Genomic DNA, 18,496 nt, shown 5'->3' on the forward strand with positions numbered 1-18,496 from the left:
GGAACATTAGGAGGAGCAGGAACAAAAGGAATAACAGCAGGAAGAGCGGGAATAACAGGAGTAAGAGGCAAAGCAGCAGGAAGAGGAACATACGGAGGTGGCGCAGGGGCACCAGGCCTTCGTTCATTTAACAATTTGTCTATGAATTTGTCGGAAACATGAAGGTCTTTAGAAGAATACATTTTCTGAATTCCAAGTGAGAAAGCCCTATCCATGTTCCTAGTTGACTCAGAATGTTTATCGTGGTCATATAATAATGCTTGTTCGGCGTTTTCCAATTCGGCAAAGCATCAAATGCTGCAGGTCTAGCCTTTTTCTTTAATAGAATTGACTCTAAATACTCAATACGGGGGATTTCAAAACTACCATTGATTGGCCATTGAAGTTCAGAGGCAGGTCTGGTTTGTTTGTGCCCAATATCATTAAACACTATACTTCCAAAGCCATGCTTACAGTACATAGTACACGCCGGCGACCCCTCCTGTGGTGCCGGGTGGCTAAATTCCAAAGATTGTCTATCGCTGCAAAATAACACCCTGAAGCAGGTAGACAATTTCCTAGGCATATCAAATTATTGGTGTTACCTGGTCAATAATTGTGTCTGCCGATACAATACGCCAAAATCAAATTATCAGGATATTTAAGAATTGGGTCACGACATACCTGATCAGTCCTAAGGAGGTCCGATCAGATTACAAAGAATCTTACCTACCTAATCTTACCTCGTGTTTGGTGATTGCGGCAAATCTGCCCGCCTCGATAAGTGGACCCTCGTCAAGATGCCATCTCGGACCACAAGCAGATTGGCCAGGGATCGGGTCGTGCAGCACTGCTGAGGTGTCACGTCTGCTGAGGGGCCCCTTATTTTGTCACACCGTCCGATCCCGGTCCGATAGCGAGGGTCAACCTTCGATAATCCGGCATCAATCTTGAGGGTCCGTATTCGGGCGCCAACTGTGAAAACAAAATTCAAAATATCGAGGCTGAGTACCCCAAAAGGAAATACACCGAACATGGGTTACAAAGGAACATACAAAGAACTTTATTTTATACTGAACAGTTTTCCAAGAAAAGTAACAGATAACTATCGGCCCTCAGTACAACACAACGAACTCCAGCGTGGTTCAGTGTGTTCAGTGAGAGACGCTGTACATTAGAATTCGTCGCTCTTTTATGCCATTTGCGAACATGATGTCCAACCCTACTTCGGGTTAATATTACTCTAATACATTACTGATCTAGGGTTCATGCCGAGTTCGTATATCCACACTTGACAGTATAAAAACTCCAAGAAAACCTTTTTCAGTGTCCCTTCATATGGAACGTATCCTTCTTATGGAATCGTTGAGAGAGACTAGCCGGATACTATGCACCAAGTGACATCAATGGACTCCAATTCCTGCAAACGTCCAAGTCATCAATTGATATCAATGGACTCCAATTCCCACAACGACATATGTACTGAGACAAAGAAGATGAAGGATTTGATGCAAGGTAGCAGGAGCCTCAAGTTCAATGAACGTGCTAGTTGTTTGGTGAAAACACCTGTGCGCGGGACATTTAAATATGCTAACCACACAATGAGAGAGAGGTTGAGAGTTTCAAGTAGTGCGAGAAGCTCAAGGAGTTCAGAAAAAGACATTGGGTCTCCTGCAGAGGGATGCAAGCGTTGTTGGAACGAGTTGGTCTGGCGAATCAGAGGAGCTTGCCAGCAGAGAAGGAAAGTAACGCGTGTGAGCCTGATTTGCAGCTTGAAGAGGCAGCAGTGTCCATACCAGGAAGAGGAAAGCTGACATCCATCAGGTGCACTTGGCATCGTGCACCTGGCCACCCTCTGTCATTCGGGCCCAAGTACATGCTCACCCTGCCACCCTTCCTGCACTGTCTCCACACCACCCTCTGCACTAGGGTTCTGTATCTGTACCTACACAGTCCCCTTCCCACTTTTCTTCTGCACTTATCAGGTATACCTTATCTGACCAATTTTCACCTGTCACTTGCTGGCTCTACTACATTTATTTATTTATTTGCTTTTATAATTCTGTTTCTCTCTCCTCTCCTCCGCACTTACCACCCTCCCACCCCCCTTTATATGCACTTTCCCCTTTTCATCTGCACCTTTCCATGCACTTGCGCTTTCTTAGATGTCACTGGGCCTAGTAAGATTGATATTTTATATTTTGTTCTCCCCTGTCCCCCTCCCTTTGCCTGGTCGTGCTCTGAAACACTTGTGTACGAGCGCGTTATAAATAAAATATAATTTCATTTCATGCAGGAGCGGAGCTGCGGGAGAAGTCGAACAGACGTCCGAACAGCCGCGAGCAGGAAGAAAGTGGCAGAGAAATACATTGTAAGCGCGAACCAGACCAAAGATGCTACACAGAGCCGGTGAGTCAGCCCAGGCAAGGTGGGGACCCAGAGGGCGTTTCTGCGGCTTCGCCAATAACAAATTGAAAGACAAGTTGAAAGCTATGACATTGCAGACTAGAAACAATAAGAAGATTGTTTATGCAAAGAGGAACTGTATAAATGAAAAGTCCTGGCAAGGGTATACCAGGCAATTGAAAGTATAAGAAGAGAAGTCCTGGTAAGGTTATACCAGGCATGTGAAGCATGTTAATGTTAATGTTAAAGGATGTTTGTACTGCACACTATCACCACCGGAGTGGTCCCCTGGCACTCTCGCATAAGAAGAGAAGTCCTGGCAAGTGTATACCAGGCAATTGAATTAGAAGAGGAGAAGTCCTGGCAAGAGTATACCAGGTAATTGAAATACAAGTCCTTTCAAGAACATTCCAGGCAAATTAAATTAGAAATATAAGAGAAGTCCTGGCAAGAGTATAGCAGGCAAATTGAAATACAAGAGAAGAAGTCCTGGCAAGAGTGTACAATGTAAAATGAAAGTACAAGGTCAGAAGCCCTGGCAGGAGAGTACGCCAGGCAGTTGTGAGTGCATAACCTAAGAGAAATGTCAAGAGAGGACAGTGTTTGTTGAATACAGAAGGAACTTGTGTCAAAGAAAGATTTGCAAAGTTAAGTAACTTTTTACCTAACAGGATTGTTGTGGGACAAGCAAAGACACAAGGAACTGTTAGACAAAGAGACAGTGTTATACCATTGAAGAATCCAGGGAAGGGAGTCACCCTCTGGAACCAAGGTATTTTTCCATCTTGCAACACATTTGTTTTGGAGTTGTTCTATTTTTGTTCATATACAAAACTGAACAGACAACAGTTGTACAATTTCAGATTCCCTGCTTCTGAGCAATCACATTCACTCAGCTCAGAAGTATATTCCTAAAGACACTCCTATTAGGTTTGTCAGTGCCAACACGTTTCGGATTGTAGGAAATCCATCTTCAGGGCAGGATGTGTTTTTAGTTTCAACAAGATTCAAATTTCAGTTTTCAAATTTCAGTGGGGTTTCCTAAAGGTATAAGGATACGCTAATTAGATTCATGCAGAATTTGGAGAAACTCAAATAAGTCTCTCACAGAGGTAGAGATAAACTAACCTGCTTTCCTTGGTACCCATAGAAAAATCATGGCCACCTATATAGTTAAAATGACATGACAGAAACAGCTTGTAAGGATCAGATCATTGGTGAGGGATCAGATTTTCAAGTGTTGTGAACATAATTTAATCGTAACTCACCCGGTCAAAAGACCGTAGATGTCTCGCCGGGTGTAGTGGCAGTGTTGGGCAGTTACTTCCCCGCCTCGAGGACGCGCTGCACAGCTCACCCAGGGAACTGACGCATGCGCGTCGGTTCCCTGGGCAACGATAATAGCTTGGGTGAGCTGTGCAGCGCGTCCTCGAGGCGGGCTGCTACACTCAGTGTTCTACAGGCGATTTCTTTACTTACAAGTAAGTTACAACAATAACCGAAGCGAGCACTAGTAATTAAAATGTCACCATGAGTGAATGAGTGTACAGAGGCGGCTTTTCCACCTCTCACCCAGCGACATTTACTATGAGTAAGTATGCTTTGAAGTCACCCTCCTCTTCTTTCTTCACAATTGCAGTCGCTCTCGGTTGAAGTAACTGCCCGACACTGCCACTACACCCGGCGAGACATCTACGGTCTTTTGACCGGGTGAGTTACGATTAAATTATGTTCACAACACTTGAAAATCTGATCCCTCACCATTGATCTGATCCTTACAAGCTGTTTCTGTCATGTCATTTTAACTATACAGGTGGCCATGATTTTTCTATGGGTACCAAGGAAAGCAGGTTAGTTTATCTCTACCTCTGTGAGATACTTATTTGAGTTTCTCCAAATTCTGCATGAATCTAATTAGTGTATCCTTATACCTTTACGAAACCCCACTGAAATTTGAAAACTGAAATTTGAATCTTGTTGAAACTAAAAACACATCCTGCCCTGAAGATGGATTTCCTACAATCCGAAACGCGTTGGCACTGACAAACCTAATAGGAGTGTCTTTAGGAATATACTTCTGAGCTGAGTGAATGTGATTGCTCAGAAGCAGGGAATTTGAAATTGGACAACTGTTGTCTGTTCAGTTTTGTATATGAATAGCTCAGTCAGACTATACTGCTAAAAGGTGTATTTTACTTGTGTTACCTACTGTGTATATGTGCTGTTACAGAGCATTCTGTCCAGATCAACTGAAATTCAATCCTTTGTTTGTGTACTATAAACTTACTTTTACTTAGTATCCTGCGAATTGAATTCATTGAGTCTCACACCTTTTACACATTGAAGTGTGGGAAGTTGAATTGATATTCAATGTGAATGATACAACTTAATGGCACCTAGGCCAACCTATTACCTGTTCTGAGCCCAGCCGAATTCTATCTTCACTTGGGACCTACAGCGTGAGAGGTTTGTGTACACCTGGAGCACCATTGTAATACTTTAATACTTGAACAAGCTGAACCCTTTTCTTTGAACGTTTTTGAAAATTTGTCCTACTGAACTAGTATTCCCACAAGGGAGTCCTCTTGTTTCAGCCAGGCTGAATCACCAGTTGGGATTTTATTCCGATTAGGAGTGCAGCACAGGGTTACCGACTGGCAACAGTCTGTGCATGTTTTGTTCCTCAGTATTTTGAATCTCGAGTGGCCTCGAGCTTCACCCTGCTGCACCTGAAATAGCACATACCTGTTTCACACACTTAACATAAGACCCCTTGGGGTCTATTTACCTTGAATTACCCCTGACTATTACCAGTAGTGCCTCCCACCAACTTCCTATTTTTGTTTATAAACACGTTTTGCCAATACCAGGTTAAAGACATTCCCCTTCTCACTTTATTGTTTTGTTTGTAGTGTGAGGGACAGGATAGATTGTTTTGGAGACAAGGACGGCTTTTGTTTTCTGGCATCCTGACACAGACAGTTCCTTAGTTTTTGGTTTTAGGTAGGGAAACTCCTCTTTAGAGCAGGGTCAGAGAGGCATTTTCCCAACCCGTTTCAGTCAATTAAAGTCTTTAACCAAAAAACATGACAACTTTGTGTCCGGCTTTTATTTCTGACCCCTCACAACAGACACAGACACTGACAAAGAGACAATCCCATCTCCGCACCAATAGGAACACAAAAAAGGAGTGAAGACATATTCCTGTCGCACCCGTGTATGATGCTGGTGAATCCACTCAATCTTGGAGTGTTCTTGATCAGTGATTTGTACTAGGTAACGTATACATGCATCTTGCAAGTGGACCCAGCAACTCACATGTCCACTGTAGTCATAAGACACAGGAACAAGTAGCTGGCACTCTTATGGATCACATCGGTGACCCACTCACATCCACCTGCATGTGCCAGTGCGACACGTGCTTAGTTCCATTGAGGGACTTGCTTGTGTTTTAGGATATGTGCGGGGAATTGACATCAGACACTGGTGTGAGCCAGGCCTAATTCTGGTTGCTTGGAATCAAGGAATGGAAGCATGGAAATGCATCCTAGCAAGGCCAATCTGCTCTGCAGATGTCCGTTATATTGGCTCCTTGCAAAGTCTGTGAGGTACAGGTGTCTCCTGCTACATGACTCGTCAGATCTGCAAGGCCTCTTAGAAGGCCTGCGCTTCAGTGATACGGAGCAGGTCCTGAGGCGACAGGTGCCCTCTGGACATCTGCTGTAACAGCCAAGTCCCTTCTGTACAGAAGGTGGTGTGCACCTCTTATCAGACACACCATGTGCACGTGTCACTGTCGAAGGGTTAGTTGTGAACATGTATCATGCGCCATTCTAGATACGTGTCGTTTGTAACCAATAGGCTCATGTGTATTACTGATTCCATGCCTTTGTGGACTCTGTGTGGTCCATCAAGCTCTGCTCATGCTCTGCATATTCTCCCAAGCCAGGCGGCCCATGCCACTCCCAGTAAACACGTATTCCAGGGTTTTCCTTCTGCCCCAAGCTCAGTGAGGTAGGGGTTCACCCCTCTACAGAGACAACTACCTTCAGCTTTATGCACTATGGACATGGAGTCAGAAGGCTGACGCTAGTTGTCTCAGGCCCATGGGTTGGATGCCTTCAAGCAGCTTTGAAGCAGCCCAGGCACCTGTGCGCCTTTGTCTCTTTTTGATCCCTTTTGCAAAAGGTGATCATGCAAAACCCACAGCCATTGAGCCTAGAATGGAGTGCCCCAAGGCTGAGTTGATCTGCACTCACTGAGCACCCCATGCTACATAGGTGAAGACACATGCTGATGTCCAGCCATAGAGAGACTCCCTATTCATAGAGCGATTCCCTATTTCACACTTGACCCTGCTCTCTTTTGGATTGTTCTCTTTGGCCAGCTCTTTTTTTTCTTCTGCTTTGAATGAGTTTTCATTTTGTCTGAGTTTTGTGTTTGAGCGCCCTTAAGCCTTCGGGTACCTGGCGCGCTGTATAAATGGCAAACATAAACATAAACTGCCACTGTGCTCCACACCACCATAGGCTGGCAGAACCAGAACCTGGAGATACACACCTTGTCCTACAGCCCCTAGAGTGGCACTCATATCGTCTGGAATACAGCCTGGCTCCCTCTTCTCCAGGACGGAACCGCTCGGACTACAATTAAACCTTGTTCACGACTGGCGAACCTGGGCAGCCCACCAGCGCACTGCACATGTCAAGCCACCTAGGAACTGGGTTCTTCCACTGCAGTACCTGATCTTCCTCCCGGGCCCTTCCTTGGGGCCCAGAGACATGTTTTATCACTTCCTGGACCCAGAATCGCACCAAATACATTCCCACTTGGACAAGTGGGTGACTTCCTCTCACTACAGTGTCAACGCCCATGCCCCCCACAGAGTGCAGCCCCTCCTGCTCTTGAAATATTAGGTGCTCTTTTGATTGCGTGAGTCGACATATTTTGTGTGAGAACCTTCAATGTCTTGCAATGGTGTGTTGCAATGTGCATATTTGCATGGGCCCTTTTACGGCCATGCATCTAGTAAGGAATTTTGTTCTCAGGATGTTAGTCTTGATAATGTAAATGTTCACACACCTCTTCATGGTATGCCCTGTCTTCGGACGACCTACCCGTAAAGGGCAATGGAGGGCCAACTGTGAACTGTGCTCGCTTCACCCTCATGTGTGGGAACACACGTGTCATGTGGAAGTGTGAGGATTCATCACGCGCATTTGTGAATACCCATGCATGAACCCCTGTGGCAGCTCCTTGGTTTAGGGCTACATTTTATATCTTCATTTGTGGAACCCATTGGAAAGCACCATGTGCATTAGGCCCTGATTCTCACAATGGCCCAATGAAGTGCATTTCAGCACATTGGGCCTCATTACGACCCTGGCGGAAAGTTACCGCCAGGGCCGTGACTTTACCGCCATGGTGCTAACTACGTTAACACCATGGCGGTAAGGGGATTTACCGCCCCATTCCGACCTTGGCGGGGCGGTAAATCCCCAATCCCCATTTACCCTTCCCCATTCCCATTTTTGCCCCATAGGGCATAATGGGAGTGGGGAAGGCGTTAATTACGCCACCGTAAATTACGGTGGCGTAATTAACACCAAGTTCCCTTACCGCCATGGATTTTTACACCCGCTAGAAGCAGGTGTAAAATCCGCCATGGCGGAAAGGGAACTCGTGATTGGCGGTAAGGGGTCGGCGCAGCTAACGATGGCGCTAACCCCTTACCGCCAGGGTCGTAATGAGGCCCATTGTGTTGGTTTGCTGACTCACACACAGTGGACACATGCAGGGATTGCCTTCAACTCATCATCCAAACATGTTGTGTAAGGGTTCCACTCAGCACATGTGTGTCTGTCATGGAATTGTGATACCTCCAAACAGGGGTCAAGTCCTAAAAATGGGGGGACTCGTCAACAAACGCAATGGGATGCGACTTCGCCAGAAATTAGCATATCAAGGTGAAATATGCACATTTAATTGAATTGACTTTGTATAACCACCCAAATTGCACAGGGCGAGTAGGCTGTAGTCAGGATACTATTTGGAAACGATGATTTAACATACAGAATGTACACAAAGGTCTAGCATTATCCAGCTTTATTAAAAGTCTAAATATGCTGTAATAACTGATGAACATATGAATACATGTATGTAGAACTCACCATAGTGAATGATTACTCAACAAGTAGATGGAGATGACACTAAATTAATTCAAAACATATCAAATTTTAATCAATAAACTCGTAACAAAAAAAACAATCATAAAATTCAATAAAAAACGACCAGTTCATTCCTTCAATCACAACCACATACAAAATTCATTCAGACTTTCATCTATAAAACCCCAAAGTGATTTCTAAACCAGTAAGCATTGATAGTGTTGCTACACCAATTATTTTCAATTTTCGCATTCATCAGTGACCCAGTCCATAGTATCAGGTGTCGTTGTGCATCCAGTATTCTATTAAACCAGATGATTCACATCAAAAAGCGTTGACACGTGTTTCGGTCAAAGACCTTCTTCAGGACATAGGTCATGGAGAAATGACACAGCCCTATTCTCAACGTATATGGGCCAGTAGTCAGTCTAAAAAAGATAAAAACCATAGTGTCATCCCTATTTCTTTAAACAAGTGACTGATAATGTCACAAATGTGTTATAATTCAATAAGCCCACACGCCCCTACTCATCCCCAAGTTCTATCTCGAGGGATGGTGAATGGGACAGCGGAAATCAATCCTCCACTGGAATCAATATATATGTTGAACCTGTGCAACCAACAGAAAACTCTCAGCACTCTGGGAAAAGACCGAGCACTCAGTGTACATTCCTATGACCAAGATAAATAAAAACATTCAAATCACTTACAAGCACCCATGGTGCAGAGTGGAGATCTTCAAAAGGCTAAAACTGCCAATTGCCACCTAGAGCCACACGTAGTTCTAAAACGGATTGTCTTAAATTCCTAGTGTGTATCCGTCGGTGATCTTTCACGAGGCTACAGAAAAAACACACAGAGTAACAGCTCCTTAGTCAAGAGTATTATATTTCATGTACATATACTGAATATTATAACTATCTGACATGTTACAACAAAGGCCACATCCTCAGAAAGCTTGTATCCTCTAAAACAAAAATGCGGAAATACAAATGCGGCTAGATGCGGGGTGCGCAGGTATTTATCCTATATCACTAATGCACGCGCACTCAGAAAACTTGTGTCCTCTAAAACAGAAATGTGGAAATACAAATGCGGCTAGATGCGGGGTGCACAGGTATATATCATACATCACTAATGCGCGCGCACTGTGAGATGATACCCATTTGCACCGTGATAGTTCTGTACTGGTAACTCCCACATTAAGAAAACTCCCGTATTGAAAAAATGCCTGCCCGGCGCATGCGGTAATAGTCACACAATGGACAGCGTCCACGTCATGCCCGTGGCTCTGTCATACCATACGATCAAATAACGCGTGCCGCAAAATGTAAAAGCTCCTCTTATTACTCGTGGCACAATGTTCGCCCTGTGTATCCTGAACATTATATTCCATATCCTAGCGTGCCTCCAAACACCCGTAGCAAAGATGCCCAAGTACTCCATATCCTAGCGTGCCTCCAAACACCAGTGTCAAAATGCTCCCCCTGTGTGTGCCTCTTACCGTGGATAGAAGCGTGAAACCCCCTTTCCTAGGGAATACAAACGCCGGCACCTCCGTGAGTCGCTCCACTCCAATCACCCACACATCAGTAGACTGTGCAAGCTCAACACAAACAAAGGGCTATATTTATATAATTTCCTGAACACCAAGGTCGGACTAGCCAGTTTAGCATGGACTCAGACACAAACAAGGGACACAATTTTAAGAAAACTGTATGTGAATGATTAATCCAAAACATGTCATCCATCCCGCTGTCCGTGACTCGTTCTCATCCAGTGCAAATCTGCCGTAGAACTAGACGGACTCTATGACATAACTGCATATTTTGGTCAATTTCCTTCTTATATTTTATATTTTCATTTTTTCACTTTGTTTTTGCCTCGGAAAGCACGGGCGAATGTGCAGACCCAACGGTATCCAATCACCAGGCAAAAAATTGGTAAAAATGGACACATATACAGAACAGATGTTAAATGTTGGAACCATATACCTTCAGTTTGCAAAGTACTCGTATTGACTCCCTGATATAAGGAACTGGGTCAATGGACCAATGTCACAATCCAAAACAATATATCAGCGTTGTATATACATTATTCTTGTTCTGGGTACAAAATAATTTATAACGCATTCCAAAATACATACAGTCTCCTAGTTGTTATTAGAGTAATTCCAAATGGGGGAGTTCAGAAAACATCAACATGCAAACCCATTTGTAGATCTAAACTTTTTTGCGATAGTGGATAGAAATGCAAATTATTGTGTGCATGATTCAGAGCATTATGACATCACATCGTGGGACTCAGATTAACATATATCAAATAGGGCATTTTTAAATGGAAACATATATGGATAGGAACATATTTGGCCCAAGAGATGTTTATAAAATATAAACAGTCGATCTCAACATAATAATAGTTCATAAATACAGTATAGTTGTTTAGCACATAGTATATGTCATTCTAACCAGTCAACTCATATTACACATCATTTCCTTGTGACCAAATTATTCCATTCAACTGAAACATTCAGTCCCTTTTGGACTGTATTTAAAGTATGAATCCACTTTTGCTCAGTACGATGTAATGCTATACCAATATCGCCCCCTCTCATGTTGTTATTAATGTGTTGTAGTACGAACCATCTCAGGTCTGTGTCCTTGTGCTGCATTTTAACAAAATGCTCCACAAGCGGTTTATCCGCCACTCTATTCCTTATTCAGCTCTGATGTTATGATATGCACTGTCTAACTTCCCGTGTGGTTTTACCCACATATAGAAGTTGACAGGGACAGCTGATAATATAAATAACATTTTTTGTCAAACAGTTCATTTTCCAAATTCTTTGACCATAATGAAATTCCAGTTTAGTTTCAGTGAGGGGGCACGCGACACATTTGCCGCATTTATAGTGTCCCACAATGGGCAGTAAACCCCATTGATCATTGATAGTTGGCTCTCTTGCTGGCTCTCTATAGGTATGGACCAGTCTCTGTCTGAGATTTTGATTGCGTTTGAACGCAAACATAGGTTTCTTCATTAATGACCCTGGTTGTTTAACTAGACCCCAGTGTTTGTTTATGATCCTCTTTAAATCCCCACTTTTTGGATTGAATGTGGTCACACATACAAGGCATTCGTTCTTACTCGGGCAGTTAGGCATGTCTCGCGATTGGTGTTTTCAGCTCTTTTCATTTGATCTTTTACCATCCTTTTTGGGTATCCCCTATTCTCCAGTCTCTCCTTTAGCTGTTCTGCATGGAGCTTGAATTCATCCTTCTCAAAGCAATTTCTCCTAATACGTAAGAACTGCCCATATGGTAAGTTCTGGCATAAGCTAGCAGGGTGAAAGCTGTTAAAATGGAGTAGAGAATTCTTATCAGTTGGTTTTTTGAAAAGAGTGGTTATAAGTTGATTCATCGACTTCTTAATCAGGAGATCAAGAAAGCTCACCTGACGATAACTATATTCAATAGTGAATTTGATGTTTATGTCACATTGATTTATCCATTCATGGAACTCCATGAGAGATGTGGCAGACCCCCTCCAAATTAAGTAAACATCATCAATATAGCGATGCCATGATTTCATATGAGATTTCAGTGTGGGATGGATCGTAAGCAAATTGTGTTGAACCAGAATAAATCTATCCTCATAATTAGCCATGTACAGGTTTGCAACATTGGGGGCAAAAGTTGCGCACATACTAACCCCTTTCTCCTGTTTATAAAGTTGCTTTTTAAACAAAAAGACATTTTCGGTCATTGCTAGCCTAATACACTCTTCAACAAACTCAGTAGGGGGTAAATGTGGTCTTGTTCTCTTGTTCAGGTATTGCCCCAAAACATGAAGGCATTGCATCTGTGGAATGGCCGTATACAAGGACTCGACGTCCATGGTAACTAGAATATCTGACTCTTCAATTTGGATATCGTGGATGATATTAATCATGTGAGTCGAGTCCCTCGCATATGATGGCATCTCAAGAACAAATGGTTTTATAAATATCTCTGCATAGACAGATAACGGTTCCAGCAGCGAGTCAATGGCAGACACTATAGGTCTACCGGGGGGGTTTTGTGGAATTTCTTGTGAATTTTGGGGAGTATGTAAAAAGCCGCCCTCTTCGATCCTGTTTTGTTCAGAAAGCGGCCTTCTTCAATACTAATCCACTGTTCATGTACTGCATGATTGGTCAGACTCTTTATTTCATCTTGTAATCTCACTGTGGGGTCCCTCTCTAGTTTTTTGTACGACTTCTTGTGTCCCAATAGTCGCATGCATTCAGCTTTATACATAACTTTGTCGAGAACCACAATACCTCCCCCCTTATCAGCAGGTTTTATAGTAATGGATTCTTCACTACACAACCTCATGAGACTTTTTCTCTCTTCTCTTGTCAAATTGTCAGGCTTATGGTTCTTAGACTTGATAGCTTTGAGTATTTCTCGAGTCACAATATTCTCGAAAGCCATAATCTCAGGTGTGCAGGTGTGAGGGGATGGAACAAAGGTGGATTTGATCTTAAGACCTCTAATGTTAGGTACTGAATCAGGGAGGGATCCCTTTTCACTTGGATGGGCCGCAAGATAGACCTCGAAAATATGTTTCAACCGTATATTTCTAAAGAATCTGTGCAGTTCTAATTCTGTGTTGAAAACATGCGCTCTCATAGTAGGGACATACGATAGTCCTTTAGATAACAGCTCTAAATCTGGTTTGTCGAGATGAAAAAGAGATAAATTGAAAATGGGCATTTGATCAGGGGTACCATGATTCACTGATTGGAGTACCACTGTCTGGTTCTCAGCCCTTGTTCTCGGTCTGTATTGTGGCTGTCGCTGTCTGGATCTGCCTCGTTGCCCCCTCTGAAAAAAACCTGTTGTTGGTTTTGTCCCCTTCCCCCACTCCTGTGCTAGTACCAGGTTGCACATTCAGGGCAGGGTCTGATCCGCTTGAGGATCCGGATGTGTTCGAAAAATTGGAATATCGGTTATTTCTTCGATAGTTGTAACCACCCGTTGGGGGATCAGTGAAGAATCCCTTTCTTAAATAGGGATAAGTTCTTTCTTCATTATAATTTGCAATGTCTTTTTTTAACATATTGATTTTTCTTTCTAAATTCATATCTTTGAACTTTTTAATTTCTTCTTCCAATCCCTCAAGTTGTTTTTTGCATCTATAACTGTAGTACTTTCAAGGAAAGACTTCTCCAGAACTTCCAACTCATCCCCCTGTGTTTTGGTTTCTTCCTGAGCTGTTTCGATGATCAACATAATCCAATCCCGAGAACATTTGTTGCCAACCCCACTGAATTTTTTTTTAAATTTGGTGTTGTCAACAAATATCCTCGGGATGTTCTTAACCTGTAAACCCTCAGGAATAATCCCGGACTTTAAATACTGCAACATAAATTGTCCATGCAGATCTGTTCGTGTTACTTTTTTAATTTTTTGTAAACAATTTTCAATTTTGTTCGTGGCGAGCACTTTGTCGGCAATTGGACCCTCTCCAAAAGGGACAATGGGTGCCTCTAACAACTTCTTTTAGTGGTCGTATGTAAACTCGTAACAAAAAAAACAATCATAAAAATTCAATAAAAAACGACCAGTTCATTCCTTCAATCACAATCACATACAAAGCTCATTCAGACTTTCATCTATAAAACCCCAAAGTGATTTCTAAACCAATAAGCATTGATAATGTTGCTACACCAATTATTTTCAATTTTCACATTCATCAGTGACCCAGTCCATAGTATCAGGTGTCGTTGTGCATCCAGTATTCTATTAAATCAGATGATTCACACCAAAAAGCGTTGACACGTGTTTCGGTCAAAGACCTTCTTCAGGACGTATGGCATGGAGAAATGACTCAGCTCTATTCTCAACGTATATGGGCCAGTAGTCAGTCTAAAAAAGATAAAAACCATAGTGACATCCCTATTTCTTTAAACAAGTGACTGATAATGTCAGAAATGTGCTATAATTCAATAAGCACACACGCCCCTACTCACCCCCAAGTTCCAACTCGAGGGATGGTGAACGGGACAGCGGAAATCAATCCTCCACTGGAATCAATATATATGTTGAACCTGTGGAACCAACAAAAACAACTCTCAGCACTCTGGGAAAACACTGAGCACTCAGTGTACATTCCGATGACCAAGATAAATAAAAACAATCAAATCACTTACAAGCACCCATGGTGCAGAGTGGAGATCTTCAAAAGGCTAAGACTGCCAATTGTCACCTAGAGCCACACGTAGTTCTAAAATGGATTGTCTTAAATTCCTATTGTGTATCCGTCGGTGATCTTTCACGAGGCTACAGAAAAAACACACCGAGTAACAGCTCCTTAGTCAAGAGTATTACATTTCATGTAAATATACTGAATATTATAACTATCTGACATGTTACAATAGAGGCCACATCCTCGGAAATCTCGTATCCTCTAAAATAAAAATGCGGAAATACAAATGCGGCTAGATGCGGGGGGCGCAGGTATATATCCTGCATCACTAATGTATTGTAACATGTCAGATAGTTATAGTTATAGCTGAGAGTTGTTTTTGTTGGTTCCACAGGTTCAACATATATATTGATTCCAGTGGAGGATTGATTTCCGCTGTCCCGTTCATCATCCCTCGAGTTGGAACTTGGGGGTGAGTAGGGGCGTGTGTGCTGATTGTATTATAGCACATTTCTGACATTATCAGTCACTTGTTTAAAGAAATAGGGATGACGGTATGGTTTTTATCTTTTCTAGACTGACTACTGGCCCATATACGTTGAGAATAGGGCTGTGTGATTTCTCCATGCCCTACGTCCTCAAGAAGGTCTTTGACCGAAACACGTGTCAACGCTTTTTGGTGTGAATCATCTGATTTAATAGAATACTGGATGCACAACGACACCTGATACTATGGACTGGGTCACTGATGAATGTGAAAATTGAAAATAATTGGCGTAGCAACATTATCAATGCTTACTGATTTAGAAATCACTTTGGGGTTTTATAGATGAAAGTCTGAATGAGATTTGTATGTGGTTGTGATTGAAGGAATGAACTGGTCGTTTTTTATTGAATTTTATGATTGTCTTTTTTCTTACGAGTTTATTGATTAAAATTTGATATGTTTTGAATTAATTTAGTGTCATCTCCATCTACTGGTCCACTTTCTGTTTGATTACTATGTATTATACCTGAAGGATCAGGGATTTGAGTGCAGGTCTACCCCTTTATTTATAATTTGATTACTCAACAAGCAGTGAAGATCCATGTATTTAGGACTCACGGTTCTTTCAATTGATTTGATGTGAACATGTATGTTATTGAAGGACCTTTTTATTTTTAAGGACATTTGTTATTAAGGACATTTTGAGTTAGATTTTGTGTCTGTAGATGTATTTTAATTGTATCTAAGTTTGCTGTTTTCTGTTCCGTTTCTCTTAAAATGATTTTTAAATGAGTATTGTAAAGGTTTAATTTAAGCCAAATACAATAAAAAATAAATCTATATGAATTGCACAGGACAAATGGCATTTGCCTTTAATAAAATCAACACACACACAAAACCAAGAGAGGATATTTTCTTCTAATAGTGTTTTTGAAAACGTTAAAAGGTGTGCATGTTTTAAACTCCAAGAACCAATACAAATGTTTTCCATGGATCTTGCAGTAGTGCGACATTTCACCTTTAGTTGCTTGTTATTTTTCATAAGTTTATATAGTGCAGTGGTGAAGTGGCCAGCCTGCAAACCTGATGGCAGTGGTTCAATCCCTAAGGTCGGCTTTAATTCACAAATTCAAAGAGAACATTCAATGTTTCTCATTTTAGCTAGGGGGACTGAGTCCTGACTCTGAAAAAAGTGGGTGGACTCCGTCCCCCTGCGTGTACCCTCGACTTGAGCCCTGCCTCCAATCCACATTGTTCTCTGGCACCCTCGCACAGGTCTAGGTGCATTTCATTCACAGGTTATTTGAATTGTACTGACCACCAGGTCAGTTTGTATGTTATTTTGCTGTAGCCATGCGGTTAGTGCTTGCTGCCTCTCTGCATGCTACGGCAGGTACAATCTATTCGTGTGGCCATGGAAGGGGAATTAATGGCATGTACACACAGGCACCTGTGCATATGTCTTGCTGTGGACAGTCATAGCCTTGGCTATGTGTGGTAAATGCGCACACTACTGTTCCCTAGCCCAGGACATATGTGTGATGGCAGTTTACATCACTACTACCTACACTCCTACCTACACTTGTGTGCCACACATGCCTTTGTATGTTCAACATCGCATTGCTTACAAAGTGACAAGTGACCTGAGCATGTGGCAGACAAGGCATTGTACACAACATGCACCATGGAAGCCGCCCACTGTCTGCATGATACCCGATAGCCTCGCCTTTGTTCATGTTGCAGGTATCCAATGTCACCTGTAGAGTTCAATTGTATCTTGTAATGGCGACGCCAAACACAGACAGGGGTCCTTCATAAGATGAACTGTGCATGCTGCAACTGTACATGCCTTCTAACTTCCCTCATATTTCCATCTGCGTGTTTTACTCCATGGGATGAGAAAACAATGTTTGAAATGGAAGAGGTGTGAGGATGCAAAGGGGTAGGGATGAGTGACTGAGTGAGGATCAAAGTGAGTTACTACACTCACATACCTAGCAGGTCAAGGCATGCTTGGCTGTGACACATCATGAACCCGGGTGCTGTTCTGCAGGATCATGGAGTCGTGTGTTGATCCTGAAAAGTGTACACAGCAGTGTGTCCTTCACAGGCTGGCATCACATGTCATCTGCACATTGGCCCTCATTCCGAGTTAGGACTACACCATGGAGTAAATAGCTCCATAGTTGGCAACCATGGAGCTATTTACTCCATGGAATACCGGCATGGTGAATGGAGTAATTACCGGTCCATTCCAAGGTTGGATGGACCGGTTATTCCCCATTCACCATAGCCCTTCCCCATCCCCATTTCTGCCCCCATAGGGCTCAATGGGAATGGGGAAGGAGGTGATTACGGCACCGTAAATTACGGTGCCGTAATTTACTCCAAGGTCACTTTGCGGGTCCCGTAATTTGCTCCTGCTAAAAGCAGGAGGTATAGAGGGACCCGCAAAGGGAACTCAGAATACGGAGGTAAGGGATTACCGCCATTGGTGCCCTTACAGGCGCCGGTAATCCCTTACCTCCAACCTCGGAATGACCCCCATTGAGTAGTAAGTGATGCTAGTGTGCAGTTCCTAAACACCTGCTCCCTTGCCTGGGGAGGACCATAACAATATGTGCATGCAGTCAAGTGGGCCAATAACTTTGGGAATAACGATTATGTCATAGAAGGCGGCTGTTGGCAGCATTTATTTCGGTCTGTTTGCTGGGCAAGGAGATGTGGCTATGGGCATAGGGCATTCATGGCATGTCCCAGCACAGTAGAAAATGCTGCATGTGACATCCCAGGCAGCCGTTCAGTGGTGTGCGGACACGTCCCTGTAATGCAAAAGTGAATGGCTGTCAGGAACATGGGAAGAGGGCTCATGGCAGGGTGTGCCTCTCAAGCTCAGCATGCTTGAGCTGGAGAATGCAGGTGATGGTATGTCAGATCAGAATGTATGGGCTGATGGTTTTCCCATTGCTGTCCTGCCCGTGGGATGGTCTTGTCCCTGGCACAGGGGCCCAACTCCTCCCCCTCCTCCTCTCATGCAGTTGTCTGCTCCCTCGATCCCTGTGGTTTGCAATTGCTCCCTCAAACACCAGCCTTACTTCCCGGAATCCCTGTTGAGAGCTCCAACCCCGTGCATGTTGCTCCCTGAATCCTTCCGCAGTTCGAGACTTGGATTCCTTTTTCATGTGGTAGCCTTCACCTGGCCAACGGGAACCTTTCACACGTGTTATTCAGCTAGTTCCCACCTCATAAACTGCAGCTAAACACT

This window comes from Ambystoma mexicanum, chromosome 5q (genome assembly GCF_040938575.1).
Source record: "Ambystoma mexicanum isolate Mex_15411 chromosome 5q, UKY_AmexF1_1, whole genome shotgun sequence".
In the NCBI taxonomy this organism is placed as follows: Eukaryota; Metazoa; Chordata; class Amphibia; order Caudata; family Ambystomatidae; genus Ambystoma; species Ambystoma mexicanum.